The sequence below is a fragment of the Vanessa atalanta genome, chromosome 1, assembly GCF_905147765.1.
Source record: "Vanessa atalanta chromosome 1, ilVanAtal1.2, whole genome shotgun sequence".
NCBI lineage: Eukaryota > Metazoa > Arthropoda > Insecta > Lepidoptera > Nymphalidae > Vanessa > Vanessa atalanta.
Window position 1 is genome coordinate 5,579,512 of NC_061871.1, and position 15,480 is coordinate 5,594,991.

At 30.9% G+C, this 15,480-nt stretch overlaps 1 protein-coding gene and 1 long non-coding RNA gene across 2 annotated transcripts in view; one reads left to right on the forward strand and one right to left on the reverse strand.

Annotated features, from left to right (window-relative positions):
- The window catches only part of LOC125066116, a 48,082-nt gene that overhangs the window by 17,380 nt on the left and 15,222 nt on the right, over nucleotides 1-15,480 (forward strand). The window lies entirely within an intron of this gene.
- LOC125066123 lies at nucleotides 6,803-7,861 on the reverse strand. The gene is made up of 3 exons (XR_007119660.1): nucleotides 7,717-7,861; nucleotides 7,238-7,372; nucleotides 6,803-6,916 (listed from the first exon to the last, which is right to left on the reverse strand). It is a non-coding gene; the product is annotated as an uncharacterized LOC125066123 (long non-coding RNA).

Sequence of the window (15,480 nt, forward strand, 5' to 3'; positions counted from 1 at the left end):
GTTGTAATTGTATTGTAATGTTACGTGTCGTAGTAGCTTACCTTGCACTTGCTGCATCTTCAGTGCAATAGCCGGCCATGGAGGAGCCGGTTTGGGTGCACGATATTTACCTATCAACGAGAATTCCTAGAGACTAGTGTGTGTCTCTGACATCTTGAAGATCCAACGTATGAATCGTTTTTTTAATGCGTCGATACATTTTTAGATCATCATTTTATTTTGGAATCAAATTGCAGTATTACGTGTTATTGAGTTTGCGCTTCGAGATTCTTCAGTGCAATAGCCGGCCATGGCGGAGCCGGTTCGATCTCTAAACGGGTCAGTCAAGCTGCTAGGTTAACGTAGACTCGGCCGATAACTTGACCACTGTGTTTACATATTTGATACGTGAACTTAAAGGGTTTCATAATTATAAGAATAAAATAATTGAGAATGTTTTTACAATAGAATATAATTATGGATTTAAATTAAGAAACATCTTAAACAAGCGTTTATTTTCAATGATTCAACAACATTAAGTAATGAGAATCATTCTAAGAAATATAGTGAAGAGCAAATTTTTTACTATTTTACACGTATGTAAAATAAAGCACTTAATGCACTCATATACATGTGTATAATCATATACATAACAAAAAAATATCAATTACCGAATAAAATGTACCTAATATGTATGATTATGAATGAGTGAACTTATCAATCATAAAATTAATAATATGTATGTTATTTATCTTTTAACCATTTATATGTACTTGTCGTGGCTGTGAAATTATACAATTAAACTAAAAAAAAAATACGTTCAATTTGATAGTACAGAGAACTATAAGACGGCACTTGTAGTATGATTAGACACAAAAGTTCCTCACAAAACAAGCATTCCAAGGCAATTACTGATTTTTAATGAGCATCCCATTTATTTACAGCTTAATTTACTAATTAGATTCTGTAGCTATGGTACGCTAAGGTATGAAATTCTCATATACGTACTCTCAGTTTATTGATAAATCAAATGAAAAGAGTTAAATACTTTTGTATATACCTATATACATATAGGTATATTACATATGTATATTATACATACAAACGCATAAATTAATAGTAAAAATATATTTTTAAAAACAAGTTTTTTATTAAAGAGCTTATACGCGACTGCTGTCGATTTTTTTTTCATAAAAACTTTGCGAGTTGTAACTTGTGTTAAGCACAATTATGTATTCCCCGCATCAGGCTTTCATATGTTTTTATTTTTACTTTTAAATAGCGTATATTCTTTACTTTGACATAGATTTTTTTTAAAGTATAAAATATTTTTACTATATTTTCGGATTTCATAGAGTCATAAGATATCGGCTTATTAAGTTTGATAAAGCGTTAAATGTATGTGCAATATCATATTTGAAAATTACCTCCTGCCTTTAAACTAATTAGGCTTCAACGTCAGTTGGATAACAAACAAAATGGGATCCTCTTAATTCTAAAACTTCGCTTTGAAAGATTATATTTTTGAGGAGTTGTAAAGTAATTTTGCAAATCCGTTCTGCTTAATTAGATATAACGTTTGAATCCCTCGTTATATTTCAAGCGTTTACTCGATTATAATGACTGAATTTTAGTTAATAAACCTCTGACTTGTGTTTATTATGATGTTTCCAAATGAATTAATAAAACCTATATTTTTATTGCTTATTATAATAACATTTAAATTAAATGTACAAAAATAATTATTAAATTAATCGAAAGATGTATCGTTTATATTTCGAATCAAAATATTTTATTTACTCTTTTGTCAATTTTATTTTTACCTATTTTGATATTTCTTGTCTACTAATATCTGGTTATTTTAAATGAAACTTGGCACATCTTACATGAGTTTCAAGACATACATGTAGATAACTGTTCAACAATTTAATCTGGGGATATAAAGTGTTCTGTGTAATTTTCACATTTAAAGAAACTGTTAGACTCACGTCACGGAAATGATGTCGCGACTCTGCAGATTACGATATACCATATTGTTAGCGGTAAGGTCATGAATTCGATGTTACTACTTATTATTTTCTTGATAATAAATTTTTTTGTTAGCGAAATAATGATTTTTATTAGGAAGTATTTGCTAACAACAATTGTCATAAGGAAAGTGATCACGAAGTATGTCAGTGGGTCCTCTACCTTTCTCTTCTCGGGTTTGGATTTAAAAAAATGTTTCCACATGAATTGGTGGTATAAATAATTTAGTTTGTAAATAGTAAAGAAAGTGATACTGTTGCAATACTTGCATTTTTAAACTGCCTCGTTTTATATTATTAGGATCGTTATTGTAACCACAATAGATACATCCAATTTGCTGAATATGCATGAATATCATAGCTTGAATGAAATTAATGAAGAAAATAATTCAAGAAAGGTTGAATGATTTAAAAGGTTATATTTGAAAAGTTTAGGAGAAATATATTTATGTCAAAGTAAAAACGTATATATTTATGTAAAAAGAAAACTGACGTCGTTATACAGTAATTGGTTTTTTGCAAATTGGTATTAACATGAATATAATAATTAGTATATTCAAATTGTAATCATTATATTACAGTTACTTTATCCAACAATAAAATTCTCATTAAAACTGTCATGAAACGAGCCACAAATACAGTCATACGAGACGAGAATAAAAGAAAACTTCAAGAAAGCGAGTTAGGATCCGAGACAGTCGTAAACTTCAATAATAAAATGAATAAGAAGCAAATAAGAATGAGCGTACTGCCCGCACTGAGGCTTTTGACCGATCCGAGTTCATTGGTCCAGCGGCGATAGAACGAATGTCTTAATTAACTGTTCTTCTAGACATTTTCTTAAGTGCTATTTATATAAAAAGTTGCCAGTGACAAAAAACAAATCTAAACCAAGGTAAAATTCCCGAAGCAATATCTCAAAGCTACTAAAACTGAATGTAATTTGATGCAATGTCATCAAGAAAATATAATTGTTTTGTATTTAATTTCAAGTTATACCATCACGTGATCTAAATTATATCCCATATATATAAATACATTTTTAAACTATTTTTCTGTAATATACACATATTTTTTGCAAACGTTCAATCTTGCATTTCCTAAGATTTGTTGGTAGGGAATGCTTTAAGCCCGCTTATTTTACAAGATATATTTATTGTTCAATAATAAATAAAATAAATAAACAATGACCAAATTTCAAAGCATATTAATGGCAATAAAGATAAATGAGAATACTATGTTCTTTTCATACAATACAATAATACATATTCGCTTTAAGGTACCTTTTAAAATAGGTAACTTTTTTCAAATATAATGTGAATATTTGTAATATCGCAGAGTTATTTGTGAAAACAAAAGATTATATCTTAATCTGGCTTAAGTTACTAACGCTGAAGGTAAATGTAAATCTGAGCAACAGCAAACAGATTTTATTCATCTTGACAAGTTTGTGATGATTATAATGGTGTTTAGTTATTTATTGTTTCTAATTGAACGCTTTTAATTTGTACTGATTTATAATAAATATTATTACAAATGCGTAAGTAAGTTTATTCGTTCAGAAAATAATGCAGTAAAATCAGAACGAAAACTCGGACGGAAGTAATTTCAAAATGTCTTTGAAAAGGTAACATTTATTGCGAATTATCATTACGACGCTTTTATGTTGTATGGAATTATTTACACTGCGTTTTAAAGGGTTCTAATATCTATGGACAGCGATGCCAGCTCAACGTTAAGGGTCCAATTTATCTTTCCGTTTATATAAATAGCCTACTAATAAAAAAACTTTATTCAAAATGTTAAATATTATGGAAAATTTTAAATGTATCTCAGAATCCAATTAAATAATTTACCTTCATTATTAACGAACTTATGTATTCATCGGATAAATTGAAGTTTTGGATAATTTAAGTTCGCATTTTTAAAATACCGTATAATTTTTAACGAACTGATGTGTTTTAATTGAATAAATGTTAGTTATAAATTCCATATGAAGTCCCCGTACATGTGTAATTTATTTTATTACAAGAAACTCGCCCCAACTTCTCACAGGTACACTAAATAGTTTTTTGTTTTTTATTATTAAAAATCATAATTAGTAACGGCGACATAATGGATTAAATATTACGAGTACATAATGGGGGGATATTTAATTGGTTTTAAATCCATTTAACAATCCTTTGACAAGGGAGTCATTATCTAAAGAAGACTCAAATGCATTTTATGAACTCGATTATCGAACATCTTATAATATATATTATGTATATTATTAAATCGAATAAATCATTAGAATTGGTAGTGTAATGTTAACAGGAATAATTACATTTTGAGTTCTGCTCGTGTAAATTTGCGTAAGTCTCTTTTTAATAGTATATTGGTTGTACTTTTAGTATAGGTGGTTTTTACTTCCAATTAGACAGACAGACTTGCGAAAATTATATAAATAGTTCATAAACAATGCAAATGCGAACTAGATTATTTAAGAATAAATTATACGTTCTTTAAGCTTATCCTTCGAATAAGCACCTGCAAGTTTTATACAAAAGACTAACTGCCCTATTCTATTCATGTTATTAAATTATGCTTAACATTTTATATCTGAATAATGGCTCTGTTTTTGTTTAAAGTAATGAGATGTTTTATTATAAATAAAGTTTCGTGCTTCTAACGATTTCGGTATTTTTTTCTTTGTATTTGTCTCTCGTTTTATTCCAGGGTATAATCTTTTTTATTTATTGTAATTAATTTTACATTTACCAATATTTTCGTTTAGCTAGTAGGTTAAAATTAATTTAAGAAGAAGTCATATTTTACTGTTTTCATAACGTGTCAGGTCTCTCGAATAATTTAATCTCTTCGAAATAAGACGTAGGAGAAGTGTGGTCGATAGATATCGAATTTGAAGAGGTAATTTCGAGATATCGGAGCGGTCAGCCCGAAATTGGATAAATAAGAATAAATGTGGGTAAAATCCAGTTTTAAGGAACCTTATCGTATCGTGGTTTTGACGATGAGTCAAGTAAATACTCGAGATTTTTATTTTTGTTTTATTTTATAGAATAGAAAATGTACCATTCATTATAATAATCGATGATAAATCGCAATACAACTGTATTGAAGAATATCTAATTTATTATAGTTCTGGTTGTACACTGGCTGCTTTATGCAAGCCCGCCAGTGTAGGAAGCCATCTGAGTTATTCTGCCGCCAGACAATACTTTTTGTTTGTTTCGGCTTGAACCGTGAGCGACTGAAGAGACAACTTTTTAGCTGCCATTACTAGAGTCCCATTGACGTAATTTTTATCCCAATGCCAATGTCAATGGACGACAAAACTTCTCAATAGGTCTAATATTTTATTGCTGGATTTTTTTTTTTATTGAACCCAGTACTGGTTATTTGCAGAACTGCTCGTTTTTTTTTTTCATTTTTTTTTAAGCATTAGCAGCCCGTAAATGTCCCACTGCTGGGATAAAGGCCTCCTCTCCCTTTGAGGAGAAGGTTTGGAGCATATTCCACCACGCTGCTCCAATGCGGGTTGGCGGAATACACATGTGGCAGAATTTCGTTGAAATTAGACACATGCAGCTTTCCTCACGATGTTTTCCTTCACCGCCGAGCACGAGATGAATTATAATCACAAATTAAGCACATGAAATTTCAGTGGTGCCTGCCTGGGTTTGAACCCGAAATCATCGGTTAAGATGCACGCGTTCTAACCACTGGGCCGTCTCGGCTCATTTTCATAATTACATCGAAATCTGATGGAAGTTCTTAATAATATGCCAACTTTGATTTACCATTCATCATACGAGTAATAAATTACTAAATATTCGCGATCGTAAAGGAAGTCCTTTTTTCTTGTTTTTTAACACCTTCCGTTGTCAAGCGTACAAAATGAAACTTCACACAATGGCTCGTAAGTTTTCATTACATTGGACATGTGCATTTCTTACATTGTGATATAAAAATACTGTGTGGAATAAAATAATATATATCTTTAACATAAATTGATACTATTGAAATGAAAAAGTTAGGCTTATTATACAAAATTTAGGTACTCTAAAGACTAAAATACCAAAGGAATGTCTCCTACTTGGGTAGTTTAGGTTTAGAAATTATGTTCTAAATTTCAAAAATAATAATAACTGTTACCATGAAAAGATTGTTATACAAATATATCAAACTTTTATCTTTTTAATCGAATTATATACCTGAAAACTTATTACAATATTCGCTGTAAATTTGAATATAAAAAACATAAAAATTTTATAATTTTCTTACAAAAAAAAAAAACGATCTAAATAACATTTGTAATGATCAATATTGCCGATCCCACTGACTTTTTTTTATTACTTCCTGCGTTATGGGTACTTAACGAGCTCTCAAAAATGTTCCAAAAAGAAACCTTCTCCGTGGGAGGACGCAGGGTGAGTGACCGAGTCCTTGACCTACACACAAACAGAGGGTCCATTTTTCATTCATGCATCTCTCTTTTGAACATCGACAAAATAAAACATTTTAGTTTTTTTTTTATACGATAAGACTTTTAAGTTTCAAACTAAGCGGCAAACTTTTATAAAAAAACTTGTTGTTTTAACCGTTTTTACCGTGTGTGAATTGTACACACTTTATCTATTTTATGTTGGATATGTATGTATTAGTATAATAGTTTTTCTCCTGTCGTTATAATAAAATATGAAATAAATTATAACATAAATAAATATAAAATACAGAAATGTCTTTAAAGATAACATATTTCAATAGCTATATTACAAAATAAAAACAATCTGTGTGCACCATACGATAAGACGAGTAAGTTTCAAACTAAGCTTCAAACTTTTTTAAATAATCTTGTTGTTAGCCGCGGCTTCGCTCACGTTTTAGTCCACCCTTGGAATTCAAGCCTGCATCATAATAAATTTCATACAATTCGGTTCAGTTTTTGGTCGTGTAAGAGCAACAGACAGACGGACTTACTTTCGCATTTATATTATAAGTTTATGTAACTGTGTCTTTTCAGCAGCAAAATTCCTATGTATTATTGTATGAATAAATATAAATAAAACAGGTGTAAGTAGGCAGTGTGCTTGATTTAAGAAACTCTATTGGGAAACAATTATAAGTAATGTTATAGTGTTCGAATTAATTATTATTTGAATTAAATATTATACGAATTTATTACTATAAATCCAAATAATAGTAGGTTACGTTACAATTGATATTACCATATAAGAAAATTGAAAGCCAGAGTTGTATTGATAATACGTCTCGACACAGCCCACTTGCGGTCACAGAATTGGAGGTATTCCATCTTCCGTCATTATTCACAAAGCCTTATATGTATCAAGGTGACCCACATTCTGTAAATTGTTTATGGGTGACTTGGCATTTGTCGGAGAAAGTGGTCAGATGAATGAAAGTCTAAATTTGTCTACGTTTAGAATGAAGACTACTTTAAATACCTCCTAGTCTAGCTGGCTATGCGTTGAATACATACGGCTTTTATGATAAAGACATTTACTATACAATCACGAAACAATAATTAATAGCAAAACCTCATTATTTTATTACTTACAACTTGTCATTTGAAATTCTGTATCGGTATTATTGACTCAACTGACCTTTTTGTGTTGATTTTTGTTATGGATCTTAAATAACCTTACTATATTTCTAAAACACATAACACTCTGTCGTATTGTCTCACCTGGTGACAGGAGGGCTAGCTTTATCTTTGTTGTCAGAGAATCGGTATCGTAAACCCAAGAGAAAATGCATAAAGCGTTATTTCCAATATTCCACGCTGAAGCCATGTAAAAATAGATAGTTTTATGTGGATGTATATTCTTATTTAAGACCTGTAACTAAAAAATTGTTTTTAAAAAAATATATTTTGATATATCACCCAATAATGCCCTAAAGGTATTTAATAGATATGAGATGATAAAAAACCACAGTATGAATCGTGTCCTGTACTTAACGATAACACTGAATTGTTATGATGCGATTTATCCGTTTCAATTAGTACTGCACTTTTACTGATATAGAATTTTAATAAAATATTTAAATTTAATGTATACAGAATGTTTATTTAAATAATTGAAATACCCTTTAAAAATAAATCCATCAGATCATCAGTCTATCTGGATAGAATATCCTTTAAATTTAATTCAACACTGTAATATGACGATTCAAATATGCTTTTATGAGCCTACTTGAATAAAAAATTCGCCCATCCATTGTTTATCTCTACTTTAGAACTCATCTGTATCGAATCTGTATTATTTTTGAAGTGAAACTTCTTTACAATTGTTGTGATTTGAAACTCAACGAAATTGCATTATGGCATAGAGATAAAAAAAGTAATAATATTTTAACCGTTTCTAACATGTGTGAATTGTACACACTTTATCTATTTTATGTTGGAGTAGTCTGTATTAGTATAATATATTTTCTCCTGTCTTTATAATAAAATATGAAATAAATTATAATATAAATAAATATAAAATACAGAAATGTCTTTAAAGAGAACATAATTTTCAAAAGGTATATTACAAAATAAATAAAAATCTGTGTGCACCTGCCCTGAACAAGACGCATTAACATATTAAGGCTTAGTTCAAGATAGTAGTTATTTTAGCACATTTCGGTGTTTTTATTATGAATCACCTTGGAATAGTGTAAGGTTCAAGTTATATTTATTACAATGAGAGTCGTAGCGTGGTGGCGACCGCGCTAGAGCGTATCGCACGCGGCAGCTCGCGCCGTGACGCCCGCGCGGTCCCGTTACTCGACACACTGGCTCGTAGCCTCCGACTCGAGGCACTTTTCGTAAACTCGTAACACCGCTTAAGACACTCCTTGAATTCATTGTTTTTAAAATTTAAAGTATTATACTGTTTATTATTACTTTTTACTTTATACAACTTTATCCCTATTTTAATAAAAATAGCGTGAAGAATATTTAAATTTTAGAAGTCTTAATGTTTCCTTCCTGACCTTCCTGACAATCGTATTAATACACACAAGTACATATGATAGCAACTGAAGTCATTTAATCTGTGGCTTATTTATTTCCTTTTATAACAAAAAATGGACGGTAACCATGATGCTTAATGGAGCGTTGAAGTGATCATACCACCGTATTAGAATTTTTAGTACAGTTACGGCATTGTCAATGAATATAAAGCATATAAGCGATCAGTCTTTCTGCAGGAATGTGAAGAAACAGACGCGTCATTATAGCAATCAATGCGTTATCTTCAATAGAGCCTGATGGAGCTGTTATTCGCGCTGCATTCCTCATTTTTATGCACCTACATTCTTTAAGCGTGACAACCGTTGTATACAGATGGACCTAATGGTGTCGACCGCCATACTTTACATTTACTTGGTGTACTACGTTTTCTATATGATATCATTATGTCTGTGGATATACCACCTGTCGTCTTATCCATAGATGTTTTAAATAGTTTTTACTTATAATTACATATTATTCTGTAAGTAAAGTTATGGCACTGAAAAGATAAAGAGAAATATTTTTGTTTGAAATGGTCATGAACAATAAATAAAAAAAAAATGTATATTATATTATACTTTATACGGAAGAAAAAGCATCAATCCGTAAACGTCCGTCATGATGTCCTCTCGATTTATTTCGCCGCCTAACGACAAATAAACGCAAATTAAGAACAAAACAAACATTGGAACTCAGCGTTGTTAGCCCAATTCGAAATCGCTGTCTAGTTAGTATTTACTTGTTTTATCCACTGGTCTTTAACCAAAATTAATTATTTGCTTGCAAAGGAATGAGTGACCGACTCGCCCATTTGCTACTTTTAAAAAAAGCAATAATCAACATAATAATTTTATTCAATTCACTGAGTAAAATAAAGTGTCCTAAAAGTGGACCCATTTAAGTCCTTCTCTATAAAATTTGTGCCTGAAGACGTAATCTTGAACGACTATGTAATAATATCGTACATTTATAAACGCAATGATTTTACACGCAATGTGCTTGAAAAAACCGTTATTCTGTAATAAAGACATCATTTCACGACAGTTTTGTGATTGAAATGTCAATCTGCTCGTCTTATAAATTTGCTGTCGACTAAGCATGACTGTTTTAAGTTGTAGCATAGTTCAAAAAAACTAAAGCTTTGTTCCAAGTAAATAATCATAGTCTATGCGATACGCGGGCATGGTCAGATGTAAATTACTCAGTTTAATAAAAAATACTTCTAAATATTTATTATAAACATATCAATTTATGTATATGCTGAAAGTATTTATTTAAAATTATATGTTCCTTAATAAGGAACTCAATGTAAATTGATAATTAAATTATATAAGATTTCGAAATTAAATAAAATTTCTTTTTTTTGTTTTTTAAAAGTGTCTCTAGTTTATTAACTAGAAACACACTTTGAAAACATATTAAAATATATGAAATAGTTCTACCCAAGGATAATTTCCAAATTCGTTACCTTAAAAATTACCATTAACCTTGATATAGTTCAAAGCCGCAAGCAGTTAAGATCATTATATTTTTTGCGATAGCTTTTTACATAAACACATACGATGGCTCAACGTTTGTATCTAGCAGTAGTGACACATACATAACCATCCATCGATACAGCAAAAACATCATAGTCGATTATTATTCAAAGTATCTATAACAGCAGGTATACTTAGAACTCGTTTATAACACTTTTTTATTAACAACTAAGGGGGCAAGTTGACGGTAACTGGTCTATATCGCCCATACATATTGACTTTGTAAGAAATATATACCATTTCTTGACCAATGACCTTGAGAACTAAAATGATATGACCCTTGTACCTGTAGATACACTGGCTCACTCGCCCTTCAATCCGGAGTACAATAACACTAGCTTAGTATTGCTGCTTGGCGGTAGAATATATTATATACGGTACATTCAGACATAAAATTAAAGGTGCTCTAAGGTTTTCTTATAAAACCTATTTATATGCTTAATATAATCGCCTCAATTGTATATTTACTTTGATCAATAATATTACTAAAACTAGATATACTGCACTGATTCACCCTCGTTAATCTTTCCTGCTCCGCCTGGTTCCGGTGAAGTTCCATTGAATTACACGTTTATATCAAAAAACAAACATAAATCTTCAGCTTTTTATATTAGTATAAGTGAATAGTGTTGAAAATGAAATAAATTTTTGTAAAATTATATACCTAGTTTTATGCCATAATAAAAGTAAGACCCGAGGAAAACATATGTCAAATAAAAAAAAAAAACTTTTTACGTATTCGGTGGCTTGAAATTACGTTAAGGCCGTGCGACGTCATGCATTCTGTTATCAAATATTATTAAAATTAACAAATATAAATACAATAGATTCACAAAGGAAAATAAGTGGCTGGTCGTTTTTAAAGTTTAAATGTATCTGGCAGACTCGCTAACGCTTTTTCCTATTTCAAAAGATTAGATAAAGCTTATTGTGGAACCTAGCAGGTATGCTGATTCATATTTTTCCCATAGCCATTGGTAATCGGTAGTTGTTTTTGTTCGTCAAAAAAAAAAACAGACAGTATCGGAAATATGTGTATTGTTCTTTCTTAAAGTGGAATTACGTCCAAAAAAATTGATGAGATTTTTATATTTTTTTTAAATACATAAAAGTTTTTTGTAAACCTTCAAACGTATTTTTATATTATCAAAACATGACTTTAAATATATTCATTTTTAGCATAACGAGTTTACTTACAATTACATAAAACTAGATAAACATGAAGGTTTTGTAACAAAAAGACTTCCTGGCGTATTATAGTTACAGATAATAAGATTGATTACGTGTAATCACGAAGGTACGCGAACAGAGGCTACTCAGAGCGCGTCACACTCAACTGAGATAAATAACTTAGCGGCCACATGCAACAGATTCAAGAGATCACAATACACGGAGGGACCTAAAAAATACCAGCCTTTAAAATACGTCGGATGTCACGCCAGCTATTACAACCATTATTAAATATCTATACAGAATTTGGTCCATAATTAGCGCTCATTGTATTTTGAGACTGGCATGTAATAAATTAAATCTAATTATGATTCCATGATGTGGTTGCATGATATCTCACATCGATGAAATAATCTTCAATGCTACCATGACTAACGTGTTAGTTGTTAAGTCAAAATTATTACGTGCTCATCCATGACCTGAAGCCGTTACGAAGAAACCTTGCCCAGTAATTGCGTATGTAAACACATCTTTTAATTGTTTAAAACTCATTAATAATTTGCATTTTAAAAAAATCCATGTCGGAATGTTTAAATATTAAAACATATCTGTCTTAAATATTAGAAAATAAGGGTCGCTCAATAATAGTTAAATGATTTTTCATTATATAACAAGTCTATTATTAGTTCGTTTCGCAAAAACCAAACATTGATGAACCATAATATGCAAATAAGTTTAAATTACATATAAAATATAACTATGTAAAACAAAAGACATTTCGAAAATCAGTGCCGATTAGAAATAACAAAATAATATTAGTATTACATAGAGTTGTAATCCGTACAAATAAACAATTTCTACGACATTGTTGACGTTTTTTTTTAAATAAAAGGGTTGATTCGGTCATTAAACATCAAGCATCCTGCAACTAGATCCTGTGAGGTCATGCACCGCAAGGTCGCCCGGTCCTACCTGTAATATACAAGGGCAAATATTATGTGCATCTCGAAATAGCGACTATATAACCTTATGATCGTCTATTAGGTATTATCTAGACTTCGAGCAATTAAACTACGTCCTCGTCATCGTAGTTTTTATTTTACATTTTATGTGTAATTGCTATTGTTTTATTGTACAAAAACAAATTAATAGTTTTAAATCTATAGAATATTTAATGTAAAATTTACTGACTGACTGATTAAGTGATTACATGATAATTAAACCTAACACTTTACACATTATTTCAATTATTTCTACAGGAAATATCATATAGTATAGTAATATTCTTTCAGTTTTGATGATAATAATTAACTTAATTGATATCCATTATGTTTTTAAATATTCAATAATAGTCGACTATTGTATCTCAAAGGGAAATGTTAATATAATATATAATATATTGGACAACATCACATACATTACTCTGATCCCAATTTAAGTAGCTAAAGCACTTGTGTTATGGATATCAGAAAGCTAATGAACTTTTTCTACATCGACTCGGGAATCGAACCCGGGACCTCGGAGTAGGCGTACCCATGAAAACCGGTGTACACACTACTCGACCTCCGTGTACGGAGGAGGAATGTTAAATAAGGGGAAGAGGGGGAGTGTAATGATCAAATGCCAATATCAATTACCACAATTAATTGCCGATAATATACACATATACTTCTATGGAGATACTCACTATGAGTTAATTTGGTAAATAATACCTACTACTTGTAGTTTCAGACCGCGTGTGCGGAGTCAGGCATTTGTAAGGTACCCTATGTCCTTTTACGTAAGTACTCCTGAAAACGTGTGCGCAAAATTTTATAATAATCACTTGGCGTTAAAGCGAAACAAATAAACAAACTCATTTTCGCATTTACAATATTAGTTAAGACTTACTACACATACCAGTTTATTAAAATTATTCTAAATTAAAATTGAATGATGGACATGCCAAAGTAAAATCAGAAATCACGATCCACGCGTCAGTGTTGAATACCTACAGTGCGATTCGGTAAAACTACACTTCGTATCTCACTCGTGAATTGTTGACAACTGACTTATACTCTATTCCAACCATGACAGGAAAAAAGCCAAATAAACGACATTTGACAGCAAATTGACGCGATATCGATATGACGGTTGAGAGCTTGATTAATCTATGATATTGACTAAGGATTTATTTGCGAAAAAATGTCGTTTTGAACGTCGACGAAACTTTTATCGGAATTTTGGAAGTAAAAATAAAGTGGAAATAAGTAGTTAAGAGTAATAGTGTTGTCATATTGTTTTGATGTGTTGTAATCATAAACTCGTAGTAGTGCACAATATAGCGGAGTTATTTGCAAATCGCATGAAAATAGATTTGGTTTTATCTTTTTTCTACTTCCATTGGAATAGGCTATACAGTAATACGCCATTTTGATACGTGTATCCTATAAACTTAATAATTATTATAGTCAATGTCACATATCACATTCTAACATTTCACACTCGTGTTCTGAGGTGAGATTCGTTTTTTGTTACAGAATAGCCCTATTTATCCATTCGCCCACTCCATGACTCTTACCTACTCTAGTGCGCTGAGCAGTGTGTTCACTTGGCAGACTGCCCAGCCTTACCCGTCTATCTGACACATGATCAGATACAGGTCTAACTTTGTTCACTTTGAGTCTATATACTTTATTTCAATTAACACGTTTTCATTTGTAGGAAATAAAATTAATATCTACGTTTATATTTATTGCGCTTGTAATATCAATGTTAATTTATTGCTAACTAGCTGAACCTGCGTCTTGGCATGTTTTGCGCGCGAAATTCATTAAAAACTTATAGTACACATACCGTCACGCCCATTTTACCCGTCGAGGGCTGAATTAAAAAAACAGCCTATGTACCCCGGGATCCGGTAAATCGGTTTTGTTGTCACTACGATTTTTTGAAGCGGGCAACATTATAATAAAAAAGAAAACATCAAACAGCGGGAAAGTTAAGCGTTTTTTCTGGATACGCTGGAACGGGGAACATTGCTCTAACATTATCTTACATTACTGTGCTGTTTTACATTCATTTTGTAACTTAACCAACAAAGAAAAAAGTTAAACGTACGTATTAATTAATTTCGAGAGTGATACATACGACTTATATACACACCGTACAATTAACTATCAATAAAAAGGCACAGATTATTTCGCCAATATCACGTGGCTTTCGCATTTAAAATATTAGTCTAAATATAGATTAGTGACGTGAGATGTCAAAAATATTTGTATAAAACAATATGACAAATTGTAATAATCCTATATGTTAATCGCGTAAACCGATTTTTGTCCCAGTGATTATGGGACGATATCTGCACATATAAGATCGGTTACGGTCTTATTTTGAAGAGCTTCAGCCTTAGATATGCAGAAAATTAAAAAGGATTTTTTAAGGATAAGGATTACTAGAAGTTACTGGCCGGATAGAGAGCGGCGCAAAGGCTGTATAAAACAAAAAATATATATAAAAAACGTGCGAACAGACCTCGTCAGTTTACAATAAAATAAAATCAAAACAAAACCTGTCATAGGTTTCAAAACTTGTAAAAATCTCTTGAATGAAGGCAAAGCTTCGCGGGGGACCCACTAGATTAATCATATTTTCCCAATTAGAATATAATAATTGTAAACATTGGTCGCACAGTTACAACTGTCACAGATTTTTGCTTAATGCCTCATTACATTGTTAAATCGTTTATCGGAATAGCGGAATT